Raw genomic sequence first — 7,493 nt, 5'->3', positions numbered from 1 at the left:
GTACAACATAGCACTTACCAGCGTGGGGCTGGTGAGAGGGTTCACCAAGTAAAGACTCCAGCCACCAAGCCAGATGACCAAGTTCCATCCCAAGGCCATGTGATAGAAGGGGACTGTTAGTTCCATAAAACACGCACACACACACACACACACACACACACACACACACACACACACACACACACACCCCTGAAGCTAAAACGCCTGCATTCCAACATGTATGCACAGTAAATAAAGAACAATGGTTTTTGTTCTTTTTTTTTTTAAGGCAAGTTCCAGAACAGTCAGGGCTATACAGAGAAACCCTGTCTCAGAAATACAAAACAAACAAACAAACAAACAATAAACACCGTAGGCACTCTTTAAAACACAGTCTAACAGAATTAAGTATTGTCTTTCACCATCTCTCCTTTTTGCAACTGCATAAAAATCTTAAAGCGACAGGGTCACCTTTTGTGATTAGATTGATTCCAGGAATTCGGGTCCTTTTAGCTCCTTGCACAGAACTGTGCAGAGCTGAAGTGCAAGAGGCTCACGCTTGGCCTCAAATGCACCCCACTAATAGCTATTATAAATCACCCACATTTGCTGACTCTGTGGATAAAAGCAGGTCAGTGCCCTCAGCCAAGAGCCTTGGGCCCAGCCGTGGCAAGGGCTTCCTTCCAGGGGGGCCTGCCCTGCAAAAAGAGTGCTCAGTACAACACGAGTTAGATGCTCCCACGAGTTAGATGGGGGCACTAGAGGACTGCCTTCCAGGGGGGTTATCCCCTACCTATGTGGCCCCTGCTTCCCCCTCAGAAGAAGCAAGTTATGTAATGCCTGGCTCCTCACCAGTGAAACTCAAATAATATCCACTTTACAAAGTTTCCAAAATATCATATTCCTGTGTTAATTACTCAGAGTCAGATGTATAGCAGATACTTTTGCTAAGTTCAATTTTAATGTGTTTTATTTATATCTATATTTATATTGTATTTATAATGTGTTTTATTTATATTTTACAGCATTCAATATTTCATCATATATATATCCACCTCTTTATCATAGAATAATTCAATCGATAAAAAGTGTATGTATTTACAACATATAGCATGATGCTTGATCTAAGAGTGTATTGTGGGATGGCTACATCAAAGTAAGTTTCATATCCATTGCTTTACATATTTACTTTTTTATGTGAAAACTGTCCTAGTGATTTGCAGCAGTATGTCATGTTAACTATAGTCACTATGCTATATACTAGGCCTCTTGAACTTTCTGTCTAGCTGGAGGAAAAAAAAAACAAACATGAAGCAGGGTCTCACTATATAGCCCTGGCTGACCTGAAACTCTCTATGCAGAACAGGCTGGCATGAACTCAAAGAGATCCACTTCCCCCCAAGTGCTGGGATGAAAGGCATGTGCCATCACACCCTGCTGTCACTGAACTCAACCCCTTTGACCCATATTTGTCTGTCCTCGATGTGAGAAGTGCTTAGGCAGTGAGAGGCATCACTCACAGTGATGTTTAGATGACAGGTTTCTTGTGCTCTACAAGCTATAAGCATAACTGAGGGGGTTCTCCAGCTCACAGTCCCCCTTAACATGGTAAGCTGCCACTCTGGTGGGAGGGGTCCCACTGGCTGGCTTTGCTCTATGGGGCTCTATGGGGCTCTGATTTCAGAGGCTGGTCTTCCCTGTCAGCCCCACCACTGGCACATGAGTTACTGATGATGTTATGTCAGTTTTGTCTCTGTGTGTCACACCCAAGAATCCTCAGGGGATGTGGCTGTCATATCAGTGTTTGTAAAACAGCTTCATCTTGTGCTTGAAAGTCCTTGAAACATAGGACAGGCTTGAGCAAGTCTCTCGACTCACCTTGAGTCAAGCTGCATGCAGCTGTAGCTTGGTTGGAGAGTTCTGACCCACATATACAAGGCCCTGGGGTCTATCTTCAGCATGGCATAAATCAGGTGTGGTGGCAGAATGTTGAAATCCCAATATGCAGGAGGTAGAGGCAGGAAAATCAGAAATTTGAGGAAATCCTTGGCTACATAGCAATTTCAAGGCTGGCCTGACACCCGTGAGACATTAGCAACAAAAGGACATATTTTTAAGGGCTCTATGCATTAAGGTGTGTTATTGCTGGTTCTGTTCTCTCTTGACAGAAGTGCACCCCCTCGACAGCTCTTCACAAGGTCATCTGGGAAACCTGGCCTTTGGTACGACCAGCCATGCCAAGGTGGCCAAGGCTATCCCAGAACAAGGGATACATTGGGCTAAGCAGAGACATGGCATTATTACCCTAGCACACTTTGATGTCCCAAACATAATCTCCCAGCCACACTCCCCGTATCAGTTCTGTATTGCTACATGATGATTTCTTCTAAACTCAGTAGATTAAAACGACACACACTTATCATAGAATTGGGAATTCAGGAGTGGCTTAGCAGCATTGTCTAGCACAAGATCTCTCCCGAGATTATCACCAAGGATTAGACAATGCTAGAGCCATCGAGCTTTGGGTCTGAAGCACCTATCTTAACATGGTTCACATGGCTTCCCACAAAGCAAATCACCCAAGGCAGAAAGAATGACCAAAACCAAACAAATGTCACCTAATCGTGGAAGCCACATGCCACCACTGCTGTCATATTCCATCACAGAGCCGTCACAGAGCCCGGCCCTACCAGGTGAAAAGCAGTGTGCACGGGGTGTGGATGAGGGAGAGAGATGCCGTGAGCCGCCTTGGGTGTCGGCCACTGTGTGTCCTCTCTCCATCTCCACCCTCCAGGCTTGCTTGAGAGGAGCCCACCTTTCTCCACGGTCAAGGAAGGAGGGACTTTAAAGGTCTCAAGAATGGGAACCAAGCCCAAGTGTGTGTGCTTGAATGATGATAACCAGGTAAAGAAATGGGGAGTGGGGTGGGAATCGGAGATAGCACGCACACACTTGCCACATAAGCATGAGGAGCAGAGTACGGATCCCAATGCCCACATAAAGTCAGGCAGGGGCCGTGACCACCCACAATCCCAGGGGGTAGGCATGGGATTCCCCCAGGGAAAGCTGAATAACTACATTCATTAGAATTACGAGCTCCTGGCTCAGTGAGAGACTCTGCCTCAATTAATAAGGTGCAGACCAATTGAGGAAGAAACCCAACTTCAGTTTGAGGCATCCATGAGCACCTTCACATGTACCTGCAAAAGAAAAACAGAGGGAGGAGGGGAGGGAGGGGAGGGAGGGACACATGAAGGGAGAGAGGGAGGAAGAAATTCACTAGAAGGCCCAGACCCATTAAGATAGAAAATCGGCATGATTATGGGAATAGGCGGGAGACCCAGGTCTGCAGTGGCATAGTGTGCATAGAAATCTCATAACTTCGGAGGGGTATTTTCCTCATCCCTGTTTATACTAGAGGTCTGTTTCACTTCTTGTTGAGAGAGCAGCCGCCATCTTGAATACCGTCCACATCACTGGCAGGAAGAGAGTCTTGGAAGGCCCCACACTAGCGATGAAATACTCCAACCCAGAGATGATGTATGTCCCTCCCAAGCACAATCAATCCACTGGCCGTAAATTGTTGCTCTGTCTCCAGCTAGCCACGGAGAGCCAAGAAGAGCAATCCTATCTCGTGCCCAGAAGGGGAGAAAGCTGGAAATAGTTGGCAAACAGGACTCATGACTCTTCAGCCCTAGAGAACAAACTGCAGAGAGGATTTAAATCCCAGGCAGGAAGAGACTTCTGCAAGGCTATGCTAATTAATTAATAATTAATGAAAATTTTTCAGTCACTCCCTCTCCCTGGTCATTCTCTACTGCCTCCTCACATACCAATCTAAAGATTCAAGATCACTTGACTACTCTACCTCAAGTTTGGGCCACTCCTTTACTTCCCCTCATTCTTTACCCCACACCCCACCCTTACCTCTCCATGGCCAGGGTGACTTGAGGACTTGAGGAGTCCATGAACTTGTGGTCACATGCCCCTTCAATTTCATCCTCAAGAGAACCACCCAATCCCCTGGATCCTTAAAGGCAGCCCCCAACTCACTTCACAGAGATGGGCTAACCTCTAGTCCTAACCTCACACTGACCCTGGTTGTTAGTAGGCCCAGTTGAGCCAAGCTCACATTAGCCTGAAGCCCTTCTGACCCTAATTCTCTCCCTTTTGAGTAGAAGCTCAACTCCTAGGAATCTCAAGTACTTACATACACTACTTGGCCTAGTCTCTCTTATCCAGGCCAAAGCATCCATCTCCTCAGAAGGCCTTCCCCAAGGGACCTGGGGGTAGCTGGGTCATGGTGCATTGTAACACTATCTTGTCTTGCCGTAGATTCCATAGGAGTGTGCGCTTTTGTACGTGTACTCATATGTCCTAGCTGCCGTGGTTGGAGCATGTTTTGTTATTGCCTGGGCCTAAGGACTCAATTTGCTCGCTCACAGACTAGTAAACGTCCATTGTCTATCAGGGGAGCCAGCATCTTCTAACGCTTATCTCTCATTTTCCAGTCTCCAAGTCAGTGTGACCAAAGTCGCACAGCTAGGTGTGGCTTCAGAATTCAGACGTCACATCAGTCAGATTATAGATGCTGTGACCTTGGCTTCAGATGTCATCGGGAGAGATGGCAAGGAAAGAGTCCTAGAGTGCCACGGAAAGGAACTGGAGTTCATGGCTCAGGCCTCGGCATCTGGTATTGTTCACTGAGAGCTGGACAGAAAGGCTGGACATATACGTTGTTTCATAGAGCGAGACAAAGAATTGCAGAGCAGCACAGCCAGACTACACCAGACCCTCAAAGTCTGTGGGTAGACATCCAATTCTTATTTCCCTTGTAGGTGGAGTCCAGCTTTGAGTCTGCCCTGTGATCCTTCTCCTTGGAAACAGCCAGAACAAGCCCATTGCGTACTTGCAACAACCCCTTCAAACCAGCTGCTCTCGGGAACTTCTTGGATCTTCAGTACATCCCGGAACGGCGAACCTGGGGAAGCGGGCCCTATTCTCATTGTTTGTGGCTTATGAGAAGCCTCGACCAGGACACACATGGTGGCCATGGGGCAGGCCAGGGCTGCAGAGAGCCAGAGACGGAAGCCCAGCTGGGAGGACTCCTGCAGGAAGTGGGCGGGGCTTAGGGAGAGTCTCCATCTGCGAGGAAATCCCCTCCCCTGGGTTCACTCAAAGGGCAGATCAGGTTGAAGTAAAGATGCCAGAGAGAAGGCAGGGAAGCCAGACCCAAGGAGAGGCATAAATGCCAGAGACAACACTGCGAGAAGTAAGAAGAAAGCCAGGAACCGACCGAAGGTCCTGGAGCGAGTCTGCACTCGGCCAGCTTCTCCAGTTCAGGAGAGCAGAGAGGAATTTGTTGGGAAGGGAAAAAAGAAGAAATCTATTCCATTCATTTTTATGAGCTCATCAAAACTCTGATAACAAGACTTGTCAGGAATAGCACACACACGGGAAGCAACAGAGAGAAAAAAACAACACCAACAAGGTCAATAAAACATGTGGAAAAGAAGCACCCACGGTAGTGAGATGGGGCTTCCTCTGGTGATTAAAATTAAACAGCTTGGGCTTGGGTGGTTCAGTTGATACAGTGGTCGTGTAAGATGCACAAAGCCCTGTGTTTGATCCCCACCGTCACATACACCCAACATGGTAGCGCAGGCCAACACTCGAGAGGTGGGAACAGGATGATCACAAGTTCGAGAGCATCTTCTGCTACATAGGCAGCCTGGGTTCAAGGCCAGCCTAGGATACATGAGATCTTATGTCAAAAGAGGGAGGAGGTGCTGGATGACTCAGTTGTTAAGTTCTTGCCTCACAAACTTGAGGACCAGAGTTGGAGCACCAGCAGTTATGCAAAAGAGCAGGTTAATTTAAGCACAGGGATGGAGAGGAAAGTAGAAACAAACAGATCCCTGGAACTCATAACAAGATGGGGGCTGGAGAGATGGCCCAGCAGTTAGCTGGCTGCTCTTCCGCAGGATCCAGTTATGATTCCCAGCACCCATATGGCAGCTCACAACAATTTCTAACTCTAGTTCCAGGAGATCTGATGCCCTCTTCTGTCCTCTGCAGGCACCAGGCACATACATGGTGCACAGGAATACACGTAGGCAAAACACACGTATACATAATAAAATAATAATACAAAAACAAGAAAACAAGGTGGATGGTGCCTAAGAAATGACCCTGAAGCTTGGCCTCTGGCCTTCTATGTGTTCACACACACATGCATACAAATGACTGTACACAGACACATACAGGTTTACACGGTTCATCAGTAAGAAAGCAAACCATTCGGCTCCACAATCTGAAAAACGCTGGCTAAAAACTCACATCCATTTCTGCTTGTCTGTTTTACTTGTACAACACAGGAAGGATAGGCCAGCATCCCTTGGCATAATAAAGATTGGCAATACCTTACTTAAAATTAAAATACAATGAAAAAGAAATAAAAGAAAAATTAGAGCCTGTTCATTAAAACCAGTAACTCAAAAGGATATTAGTTTCAGTGTTATTCCTTAATATTGCTCTGGAAATTAAGGCCAATGCAATAGAAGAAAACACAAAATAAACAAGATATGCATTTTTTAAATGAGATATATTAAAGAAAGCAAAATTGTCAATCAGATCTTAGTTATCAATGCTGTATATTAAAATTCCACTGTAACTTCTAGAAATAAAATAGTCTTTAAAGGAGACTATTAAAACTCACTAAGAATAGAATAAATATGAATTAAAACAATTAACAGGATAAAATGTTAACAATCAAAAGGTTTGAGGCCATGATGAAGATGTGGGTGTCTCATTCACTACTGATGGTATCTTGGAGGATACCACAGCTATCTCTCTGATATCTAATCCTTTGCAGAGACTAGCTGAGTGAGTCACCGTTTAACTCAATTCTGAGGGTTGCTGCCCAGAGTCGGTTCAGACCCCACAGGTTATGAGCAAACAGCTTACCTGCACCCCTCTGTCCATCAGCTATGGCTTGGGAGTTCCCACAATTCTCCAGAATTAAAAAGTCTTCAATAACTTATTACAATGACTCAATAAACTCAAGGCAATGCATTTGCTATTTATGTACAGTGACAGATATGACAAAGTAGACAGGTGGAGAGGGGTGCATAAAGTGGTATCAGAATGGAGCAGGGCTCAAGGGCCTCTGTTCTGCCAAGGTGGCATGTACCACGTCTCAGCCTATGGGTACACTCACACACCCACCAGCCATGCCGCTACCTAATGTGTGTTTGTGGGAACCTCCTCACAGAAGCCTGAACCATGTTTCAGTCCACCTCCAGCTCCTTTTCCCTTCCTGGGAAGAGTGGGGTTACATCAGAAGATGGCTGTGTCTTTCCAGTGGCCAGCCCTCCTCTGGGAGTTCCCCAAACAGTCGTTTTGTTAGAGCAACGATATTTCCAGCACATTTCCAAGGGTCTTAGATCTATGTCTGGGACTAAAGAACTGTAGATACACGTTGCTTGCTATCCCACAGTGCTGTGTATTTGTAC

The 7,493-nt window shown here is 46.1% G+C and overlaps 1 long non-coding RNA gene across 1 annotated transcript in view; it reads left to right on the top strand.

The window, feature by feature from the left end:
- The window catches only part of LOC147996918 (uncharacterized), a 9,828-nt gene extending 3,353 nt beyond the window's left edge, over positions 1 to 6,475 (top strand). Inside the window, exons 2-4 of the long non-coding RNA XR_015652347.1 lie at positions 1,005 to 1,135; positions 2,774 to 2,883; positions 4,818 to 6,475. This is a non-coding gene — a long non-coding RNA (uncharacterized LOC147996918). The remainder of the gene's footprint in view (positions 1 to 1,004; positions 1,136 to 2,773; positions 2,884 to 4,817) is intronic.
- The last annotated feature ends 1,018 nt before the right edge of the window (positions 6,476 to 7,493 follow it).

Source organism: Rattus norvegicus, chromosome 1 (genome assembly GCF_021556685.1).
Source record: "Rattus norvegicus strain SHRSP/BbbUtx chromosome 1, alternate assembly SHRSP_T2T, whole genome shotgun sequence".
Classification (NCBI taxonomy): domain Eukaryota; kingdom Metazoa; phylum Chordata; class Mammalia; order Rodentia; family Muridae; genus Rattus; species Rattus norvegicus.
Note: the sequence above shows the minus strand (reverse complement) of the source record. Positions and strands in the feature narration are given on the sequence as shown.